The sequence below is a fragment of the Bombus affinis genome, chromosome 1, assembly GCF_024516045.1.
Source record: "Bombus affinis isolate iyBomAffi1 chromosome 1, iyBomAffi1.2, whole genome shotgun sequence".
NCBI classification, from domain to species: Eukaryota; Metazoa; Arthropoda; class Insecta; order Hymenoptera; family Apidae; genus Bombus; species Bombus affinis.
In genome coordinates, this window is record NC_066344.1 from 3,824,220 (window position 1) to 3,836,088 (window position 11,869).

Sequence of the window (11,869 nt, forward strand, 5' to 3'; positions counted from 1 at the left end):
GTCCAGTGGTAACCTTTCACAAGATCAAAGTACAAATATGTAGCGTGTCCAATTAGGCCACCCTAAGAGGATCACGTATCCTCAAGTAGGCCCTGACTGTTTTCTCTTCGACGTGCGCTCAGTTGCGACTCAGGCGTCTTATCGAAAGCTATAACTGTTAACGTTCAGTTATAACAAAGATTATTATCTGCGGTTGATATGTGAATGATGGTTCTTTGGTATCCCCCATATGGATCGTCATTCGGTGATATGGTCCAATGATGATACGGTGATACGGTAAATGTGAGATTTTCAACCAATAATGACAGTTTCTATCTTCGCGATTGTATAAAGGAAGATGGACCTATAAATACGTTTTTATTTGGGGAAAGATGTGAACTAATTTCCACTGCTTAGAATCAGCAAAGGGAGAGGTATATTCACGTATCAACTCTAACTGCTGATCTTAATCTGGGTTTCGCGACGTCTAATTTAAGAAAATGTTTATTCAACTTCTTTTATTCTTGGAGTTCATAAGGAAAGAAATAGATGGATTGTGAAAGAAATCATAAAATTATTGAAATAAACTGGCATTGAAATTATTCTTCTTTTTTTTGATATATAAGATGGCTGAAACGAGGGTGAATGTTATTTGAATTGGGAGAAGATATTTGTTTCAAGGTAGGAGAAATTGGTATAAGCAAAAAGTATATTTTTAGTGTTTGAATATTGATTTTAGATACATAGTAGGTGAGAAATATTTTATTCTTCACTTTTTATTTCTAATAAAGATTGTGAAAAGATTATTATGATTTTCTATATCTTTTATTAAAAAATACGTAAATAATTATAAAGAAATAGAGGTAATACTCTTGACCGTTACAGCCAACGGCCATACCACACAAGGTCCACTGGTTCTCGTCTGATCACCAAAGTTAAGTTGTGTTGGGCATGGATAGTACTTGGATGGGTGACCGCTTGGGAATTCCATGTGCTGTTGGCTTTTTTTTTAGTCTTTCTTATATTTTCTATATTATTCCAAGATGATTCTTCCATTAAATTTTAATAACTACGAATTTTTAATATTAATTCTTGATAATTTTTTACATTTTCCATATTACGTATACTCCGCGCATTTCTCATCTTTAAATTTCCTATAAATGCATAACCCAATCCACCTATTAGTTACCAATCTTGAGAACTAGAATCCATCTCCTCGACATGTCAAAAAGATATTTTCTCAGAATTCGAGCTTGAATTCTTCGAATCTATCGAGTTCACTGAACAATGAGACACAAATGAGATCGTCTCGCACTTATCAAACTTCGCAATAATTCGCCACGCAATTAAAGACAACCTTCGACAATCTAACATCTCGATCGCGTTAGTTCGACGAAAATGGTGATCGCAGAAGATCATCGGGATCGATAGTCGAAGTTGGTAGAGGTGTTGAAACGAGTTATGACGAATCGATCCATTAAGGGCAGCGACCATTGGAATAGGGAGCTGCCAGATGACGATGATGATGACGATGGTGAAAGCTTCGGATGATAGCGGCACGGCACCACGCCGTGCCCCGCAGGATACCACCTCGATATCCCGTTGAGAGCAAACGGTTGGAATAATTCGTAGGCTTTTTCGACTCTTGTTCTCGAGCGGGGGCGTACTGACACCTCTCTTTTACTTAGGTCGATCCTTCCCAACTCGTGGGAGTCGCTCGAAAATACACTAACGTTCGACGTTTCTCCTTTTTCCTTTGCCTATTCGTATAAAAATGGATACTCCTGTGAAACATGTTTCGCGAAGTCGTTTTATTGGTCTGTGTTTCTAATGATTATTGTCATGGTTAACTGTGCTTTCTTATATGGTTGTGTAAAGAATATGTTCTGCACAAGGAAATAGTGGTGAATTTTTTTATTATAATGAATTTCGAGTGATCGCTTTGCCGATTATGAAAGTTTTGAGGTAGGTTTTTTAGAGTTATTTTAATTGTTAGTTAATGGACGATATTGTTAGGAAGCGTAGGTTATTTTGTTAGATTATATTTTCATATCGTATTATGCTGTGTTATATTAAATTTGTTTTGTTTCAGTTCATTTTTTCTTATGCTTGATAAAGTTGCGACGTTATTTTCTTCATTTTTTATTCTTCTCATTTTTTCTTCATTTCATAAGTATACATGTATATCATTGTATTTTATTATATGAAAATACAATATGGTGGTTGTACACGTATATAAATATACCAGAAAATATTTTATCGCGTATAATTGCACGTATCGTAACAGCTTGTTAATAAGATTTTCGTAAAATCTATTCATGACACGCACACGTGACACATACTTATACAACATATTTGCTTATACAAGATCATTAATTCTTCACGTACCTTATTGATCTACTTATTGCAGTTATTGATATTCTACAGTTTCTCGATTAATTCCTAAGTATTTCAAATAAATCGTTCTTATGAATTTATCTATATATATGTGTGTCACAATTAACGCAAATTATTTCCGTTATATTTTAAATTAGTACAGAATTATAAAATTATCAAATTTTAATCTATTTTTCCCTCTTTCGTTGTCTACGTATGACATCAAATAGCCAACTGCATTTTTATTCACAAATACAGTACGGGGCAATTATCGAAGGAAATATAAACGTTCCTTGACGTGCGTAAGTACTCCTTTCCAATTCACAATCTATTTTCATATTATTACGCTCGCGGTAACATTCAACCACGAGTTCAATTACTCCGTGAACGCGCTCATCGAACACGAGTAATAACAAGGAGAGCGACTTTAATTTTTGATCGCGCACCGTAATTTTCCCCTATCACCTTTTGCATTCTCGTAACACATTCCTCTCCCTGCACTTGTATCAGCTTTCCTTCGTTAATGATATCCCTAATTGCCGATGCAGAGAGGTACCGCTGTCATCTGTTTGTTAATATCGTTCCATCATCTGTCGTGTATTTTTCCTTCCTTTCTTTATTTCGATCTTTCTTTTTTTCTCCATTTCGAACTGTTTTCTTTTGTCGCTGTTTGACAGCGTAATTACAGTAATACGTGCGTGCACGATGACGTCGGCGATGATGATGATGATGATGATGATGATGATGATGAAAACGTTATCAAGGAAGTTATTGAAATAATTATATTTTCATAAAAGTTACTTCGACAGTCTCCGAACGGTTGGTGCAACAGGCTCGATGAACGAACCAGTCAAGTCTGCAATTTATGCTACACAGATTTTTGTTCGATTCAACGACGTAATGATTCCGCGTTGATGCTAGGCTTACGCTTTTGCACTCTTCGTTTTGTAGTAGTTAATTCAACGTTAGATATATGCGAGGTATTCGCCTTTCTATTAGGATGGACTTCAACAAGATTTGAATATGACGTTAGATGGCTAAGTAGATACTCCTTAGTAATTATTAGAGTTCGATTATGTGGTTTGAAGGAAAATAAAATCGTTTTGTATAAATATACAAATGTGATACAATCGTTGGTACAATGATCGTATTAAAGAGAAATTAATTAGGAATTAATTAGGAATTAATTAGGAATTAATTAGGAATTAGCAATTATCTCTGACCGTCTGTTATAAGTTATAAAATTATAAAAAGTAGCGAACGTAAAGCATGGAAAAGTTTATGTTAATTACAGTACGCCCTTAATATTCTTTCATGTAATATCACACCGTGGGACAACGTTACACTAACGCTATGCGAGTGTTAATTGTTAATGTATAATATGCATGTGTGTTTAGCTATTTATCTATTTGCACATTGTTTTAATTATTTACTATCTTTTTACTTTTCAAATATTCGGAGTTATTGGATTTTCCTACAAATATAAGAAAAATGATACGTTTCGTTATTCTTCTCATAAAAATTAAGTTCAAAACTAGTCATCTCTCATAGCGTTAAGAATGGGTAATGAGTAACATTAACAAAATATGTTTATAAAGTGAAATATTTAATCTTCACTGAGACAATCTCAGTGAGACTTACTAATTGCAAATATGCTGTTCAATTAAAACTTCTAAATTTATTTAATCCACATAAATAAATTAGCCCACGATATCGCCAACCGCGTTAGATACTTATACTTGTCAAATAATTTCTAATTTTCAACGACACAAAAAACGTTAAGATGATCGGGTTTATGATTCAGGCCTCGGAGAAGGTTATTTTTGATAACGCATTAATTAATATTTTTATGCTGTAGTCGACCATTCAAGTCAGGAGCCTAAAAATTATTTTATGGCCGAGAAGGGTCTGCATTTCTGATGGCCATGTGAACTGTTAGGACCTGGCATCTGCACACTTAACAGCGATAGACGTATCGTAAACTCATGACACCGTGCACGAACAATTCGTGGACATGGGATCTGCTGACTTGACTGCTCCTCCTTGGCGCTAGTCCTTTCACGTTTGGCGTTGACCTGCGTCACCATTTTACTAATCTGCCAGTCATTATATTATACGGGACGTTCTTAAAAGCACAATCTAGATTTTCAGATGTTCATTGATTTATTATAAGTGCCATCATTTATCGTAATTTGATGTAAATTAATGCGAGGATTAGTTTGATGCATTTCATTTAAATATAATTACTGACTACTATATTCGACATTTTATATGCGTCAATTACATGTATATATTATCCTTATGTTACAATTTATTATTAGAACAATACACACCTATTATAGGTGATATATACATACAACTGAGGCAAAACATTATACCATAATCACTCTTTAATTGAAGATTTCCAAAACTGGAGAGACTGAATAATACTAATTAAAGGTCACAGATGGAAACAGTGATAAGTAATATTGCTCATGTTTCATAGAAAAGCAATTTTACAATTCCACTTGTTGTCAATCAATTTTACATCGATATTATTGTTCCCTTTGTTCTTAAGGTTAAATATATGTTTTTATCATTTCCTTGGACATTTAAGGAATATTAATAACGTTAGTTATATAGACTAACGTTAATTAAATTAAATTAATACTATTCGTTTCTTACAAAACATTTATCGCATATTTTCAAAAAGCCTATATTTTCGATTCTATGATTCCCAACTATTTCATATCAAAATACATCCTTTTGGCTACCGACTAAAACAAAAGTTAAAAAATCGACAAAGGTGGATTCCTATCGTATCTTTGCCGCATGATCTTCGATCAAAGTTCCACGATATCAGAGATCGTTATCCTATAGAAAGATCCACTACCTTTCAACACAAACTCATTCGCCGTACAAAACAACCTACATCAGAAATTACACAACGAAAGATGTAATATGCATCGAGTCAAACCACCGGCACTGTCCCACGACGAAGTGGAAGAGGATCGTGGAACACCTCAGAAACCACGCCATCCTAAATCCATTGAAACGCCCAGTCAGGCGACGTCTCTTAAAAGGGAACGTTTCGTTCCCGTTTTCTCGACAGTTTCCGACGGGATCGGTATTTACGGCGTCGTAGCATCGGTCCCGGTCACGTGGCCTATCCTGCGGCGCGGCTTTCTCTACGTCGTAGCCGACGATGCGTCAGGTGGTTCTGTTCTCCGTTTCCCACGGACTTCAGCCTTTATTATATCATTCGATCACAATGCACACCGAAACGTCTCCTTGGTGGATCGAGCGTGGAGAAGCGACGCACCTGCAGCCGGCTGCAGAACTCGGCTTGCGCCATGCAATAATATTAACAACGGAGAGAGAGAGAAAGAGAGAGAATACACACAGAATGTGGCAGCCGTGTACACCAACGTTACCACCGGCGCGGCGTGTGCATCGAACGACGTATAGGTACGTGTCTCGTCGCGATTCTTCCTCGTGATAGATGCACCGCGATTCAGGTCAGTTTCTGTTTCGAAAGAACGGAGAAAGGTGTTTTGAGAGGCAGAGGGGAACAGGTCTCGACGAACAGTAATAACGGTGAAACGGTGATACTGTTCTGGTGACAGTCTGTTTCCAGCATGAGCTCATTGAGTTACATCGCCGCAGATGGAAGGATATGATCAACCCTTTCCGGTTGCAGCAGGTTTTCAAGGAGCTGACTGGTTCTCAGGGTTTAAGATTCTGAGGGGAAGGGAGGAATATTGAAATAACGATGTCGCGTGATTTTGATACCTATGTTCTGATATGATATTTTATTTATTATTTACAAGAAGAAGTTGTATTCCTAGAAAATAAACAATTTATATCGTTCAATTTATATCGAATATCCAGATCCATGGGTACATGCATAGATAGATAATGTAAAAGCATACATACCTATGCGTATAAAAAGACACCCTAGTTTATTAAAATTCACGAAGAAAAATATCGATTAAAATTTGTTTGTCGTTGGTCTAGAACTTAACAAGCAAACCAAACGAAATTTTGCAAGTGCCGTTTCAAAAATATTGTAACAAATATACAAGAATCAATCACCACGTAGGAAACTCCAACTCTGCATCATACTGGAGACCACCACCCGTACTCCAGGAAGAAAAATTCTAAATTCTTATTTTCCACCGAACCGCCATAAATCTCAACGAGCCATCCACCTCTGGGTCTCACATTTCCAGCCCTTCCTCTTCTTGTACGTCCATCGTTCGCCATCAATTTCCTATTCATCCTGCCAACAGAAAACTCCTTGGTTAAAAATCGTGCAGGTTCTCAAGCACGATAATTTTCCGTCGAACCAGCGACACCGGTCTCGGCGTCCACACGACAAGGAAAAAAAAAGAGCTCGCGTCATTAGGCGGACCTCGCGATGCATAGGATCGCGAAAATCATGAGGAAGTTGCCGGATAAATCTCTCCGTGCGGCCTTGGGGGATCGTTTTGTAACGTGAGACCGACGCGGCCACGGCGTGTTCACCCTTCGTCGGCAATTTATCAACTTCTTGCGATAGACCGCATTAATAATGGGATTTATCGGCCGATATCGATCGATCCTCCGCGACCGGGTAAACCTATATCATCGTGATCTGGAACCGGTTGCTCCTGGACTCGTCGGAGCTGTACAACGATACCGTGAGCTAGGAATTTATCACACGCGATCCTGATCGCGCGGCCATTTGTCACCGTGACCTAGCTCGATTTGGCCGGCCGCAAAACTGCGATCGACGATCGCGTTGTAGATCGACTATTACCGGGTAACGTGCATGGAAATGATTCTTTGCCTATCGGGCTTTTCAGCCTGCGATTGTTGCTTGCTATCGATGATTTTGATTGTCGAGCTTTGGAATTGTTAGACTTCGAGTGACGCAACCATATGGTACTGGTACGTGTATGACCATCGATGTCGATCGTTTGGAAAGTATCGTGTAAAGTGAATTGAGTGCAAGTTGTATGGTTGGTTCTCGGGGAATGAAATTTTTGAGTAATTCTGGGCTTGAATGATCTCGCAATATATATAATTAATATAAATTGATGGGGAGGGAATAACGAAGTGTAAAATGAGTTTCTTTAAAGCAAACATTTCTGAGTAGTTGTGAACATTTCGTTGCTTGATTCGATGGAAAAAAGCAGTAAAATAATATATTATCTTACTAGGAAAGCCAATAATATATCTCGCAATATATATAATTAATAAAAATTGATGGGGAGGGAATAACGAAGTGTAAAATGAGTTTCTTTAAAGCAAACATTTCTGAGTAGTTGTGAACATTTCGTTGCTTGATTCGATGGAAAAAAGCAGTAAAATAATATATTATCTTACTAGGAAAGCCAATAATATACTTGGTAATATACAACCTTTAGTAATGAATGTAACAAGTACTAAAAGTTCAGGTCAATTTGCCACAAATTGGCTGTTTAAGAAATTCCTCCTTTCTCTATAATTGGGTAGTAGTCGAGGATAGAGTTGAGGATTTTGGTGATGTGAGATAGAATCTCATAAATTTTGTACTCCTATGATCGTGAAGAGTATAGTATAGCGATCAAATTGTACGAATATTCGTCACTGCAAGGAAGAGAATGTTGTGTTATCTATGATTGTTTCGCAGCTGAAAGGAAAGATCTATATTAATATGTATCACGAAAAAGACACATGTTCAAAGAAATTACGTGTATCGACGTTATCTCGCGAGATGTAAAAACCGCGAGGAGGAAAAAATAATAGTAAAAAATTACCATCGTACACGCAATTAGAATGCAACAAGACGAATGAGCGTACGAATTAATGACTAAAACCGACTTCGTGTTTCATTACGCTCGTATCAATTATATTTCCTCATCTACGTCTCCATTTGCGATCGGTGCCCGTAAAGATCTGCACAGAGAAAGTAACATTAGTTTCCGCAACGCTTATCCTTCGCTCGTTTGTCAATAATCATCGATCAAAATCCCTGTGAAACGTATGACGTAGGGTCATCAAACGTTAAATTATAAATATCCTACCGGAATTCTCATCGAGCGTGCAGGATCGACGTGGAGAGACGCGTTCATAATTAGAAACGAAGCAAAACGAAAGTTATACATCTAGCAAACCTCCTTCGAACTGTATACTCATGATTTCGTAATCGTTGAATTAATTGAAACGTCAATTTCGCGATTACTGTGCGGGAGCTACGATACTTATGAGCGCTCGAATTGCGATGGATGCAATAGATGAGATGGAAGAGTCAATTAATGGCAACGTGTCGTTGAGAAAATGCGATTTGTCTCATCGAAGCAACCGTTTTCCTTTCTCCGCGCGCTCCGACGTCTCTGTGCATTCATCATAAAACTGTTGCGGTCATTAGTTACGTAGATATGTTTCTCTTACGATGCGTGTGCGTTACGTAAAAGTTAAAGAATGGCCGCTCGTAAACTAGAAGGTTTCATCGGGAACTTTAGAAATTAGATTGCATCCGAGGCAATCGTCGCTGGTGGAATGGAATTTTATGGGTAATTTCGTTCCTTTGAAAATACCTATCTGTTTTTTTGCTTGCCAACAAATAGAAAGTAAAAGAAAATATATCTCGAGGTTATGATTCTTTACACGTATATAAATATATTTATTCGTATTTATAATATATTTATAAATATGAGTATAAATTTTGTATCTAAGAACGTTTTCGACAGATCGCGTTAGATTAGTTGTAACGTTGCAAGACAAATTACTATCAACTTATCACGAATATTATATATTCTTTTTCCTTGACTGTTTATTTTTTATCGTCTCAGGAGTCTTTCAACATTTTAGATCAGATTCTTCACGGATCATTAATGTTCTTTGAAAATGCCATTTGTCACTTTGTCGTAAACTATCTCGTACTGTCTGACTATTAGTCATTCTACCTTCCATATCGAACTTTAATCTCTAACATTCTTCAATTAAGGATCAATGTACCGACCATTAAATTTACCATTAATGCTACTTTTATGTTTCCTCTACTATCAATTTCTAGTACTCTAAATTATTCCAACATAACAAAAATATTAAGCATATTATATTAAGTTTTGGTACAACGTCTGCCATGTTACTAAATTCTCAAGTTTTGAAATATATCACGTGTACTATTTTAATTGTCCTCTGCGCAAACTTTATTTTGCAATAAAGAACTTGACGAATTTGTTATTTCTTCTTAACCCCTTGGTAGCAATGAAATACTTTTTTTACTACATAACAACGTTTCGATTGCTATAGAATAAATGATTACGATTTATTTAATTCCTTTTAATCTGTGCAATATAATATTAATTCACTGTAATCGAAACATACATTTATCAAAGATTATTCTCAACTAAATATTATAAAATTAAATAGTCGTCACAATTACGACCATCGATTTAATTTAAAGTGAATGGTTAATAAATGCAAATTTAACATTATTCTATTACAACTGCGATACACATTTATTGTATTATATCGTCAAAGATTATTCCCAGTCAAATATCACGAAATTAAATAAACGCAGATAACAGACGTCGATTAAATGCCAAGCCAAGTGATTAACAAACCCACTAAAGATCCAAAAACAATTTGTCATTAATTTGTCGCTAGAACGTTATCTTTCACCATGCGCTTTCCAAATGTACGCCGAATCGGTTACTGGTTATGATTTCGCAGGCAAAAAAGGTAGCTTCGGACGATTGAACGATTCTCCACGCGTTTCATTAATCAAACCGTAGAAACCACGACGTCGACAAACGGCAGTCGTCATGCGAAATCCACCGCAGCCTCTCGATAACCCGTGGTAATGGTCCGATCGAGGTGAAATCGCCGATTCGAAGGAAGATGACGATCCATTGATGAACGTGTTCCGTCCGAAGCTGTTCTCGTTCTCGCGCGTAACTGCGCTTCGGAATAGGGTCATGTCCGTGTGACCGCGAGAAATTTCAATAATAACCGTGCGTGGCCATTTTCAGTGGCAATTTCGCGTTATGCAAACGACAGAGAGGAAGAGGGGGAGAGAGGAAGAGAGCCAACCGCTGCGTGTATATCACGCTACAAAGCCAGAACGATACTCAAGTGTCGATTTATGCGAATCGAAACGTCGTAACTCGGTCACGAATACGTTTTGCTCTCTGCGAACCGTTAAAAATGACGCGACTCGAATCTTTGAATATTTCATTTTACTTCCGCAATGAGATTGTTTTTTTTTTTTTATCGTTGAAAGCGTGTACGAAAGTTTTAATTTATATTTAGGGATGTTTTTTTCTTAAGGAAATCGAAGATTGAATCGATTTCTCCCGAAGATCGAAAGTATGGGGAGATATTGGTAGCTTGGTGTGTTTCGTACGTTTAACGAAATTAATATATTTTTTAAAAAAGCTTTCGAATTTTGTTATTTTTTGAGATTTTAAATATCGTAAAATCGTAATACCTTGGCTTCGTTTATTTCTAGAATAAAATATATGTTGAACGTAAGGGAAATCTGGAAACGTTCGAAATAATTGAAAACGATTCTTCTAATGCTTTATGATTTCCTATGTATTGAAAGATTTATTGTAAGAAAATACGCAAACATCGACCAAATACACCTGAGAGATCTGAAACACTATAGATCTTCAGCATTTTACTATTTTACCTAAGAAATTTAAAAATTTACTCTTGCAAACTCATTCATTCGTTAAATAAAAAATCTAAATCACTGCAAACAATATTGTTTCATTGTTTGTGCGTCTATGAAATCTTTGAAAAAACGAGGAACAAAATTTCCCATATTCGAAGTATTTTAAATCTTTGCCTCTATGTGTGCAACGAAACATTGAAATTTTATACGCAATTGATATCCAGTAGTTTGATATCCATAATTGATATCCGATAACCTTGTAGTTTAGAATTAAATTCAGAGTAGGTACAGTTACAATTTTCTTTCGTTGAATTTGATCCATAATCCGCATCACGAATATTAATTCAGTAGGATATTCGATCCGATATTATAAAACCATGAGTTACAGGATATAAAATATCAAAAATTTCCCTAATAAAACTTATGAATTTATCGAATCATAGTTAGACAGGGAATATTTATATATTTATGGGATATTTGCTGGCGAAGATCAGGCGAGTGCACATAAGAATGCACATAATACAAAATCTGGCCGAATAACAACGAGGTAATTCCTTTTGAAACAATGAAAAGAAAATATTGGACAAAAAAAATTTTCAGTTTTCATTCGAAAAATTTTTAAACTCGATGTTTTCGAAAACCGAGGCTCGAACGAAAAAATCTTATTCTATACTTTCTCCTTACTTTTTCGCAAGAAATCAACTGAATGTCGTCTGTATATTCGACCGGATCGTGTGTATACAAAATATCTAAAGCAATGTGCATTATAAAGAAATAAAAAGAAACGTGATTCCCACTTTAGAAAGGATCACGAGGACTACTTTTCTCGCGTCATGTGGGCCAGCTTCGCCTTTCCCACACTTAATATCCTCGTTTCTCTTCTCT

The 11,869-nt window shown here is 36.3% G+C and overlaps 1 non-coding gene across 1 annotated transcript; it reads left to right on the forward strand.

Annotated features, from left to right (window-relative positions):
• Nucleotides 1-863: 863 nt before the first annotated feature.
• On the forward strand, nt 864-982 carry LOC126922926 (5S ribosomal RNA). Its single transcript, XR_007712999.1, has one exon. It is a non-coding gene; the product is annotated as a 5S ribosomal RNA (ribosomal RNA).
• Nucleotides 983-11,869: the final 10,887 nt, after the last annotated feature.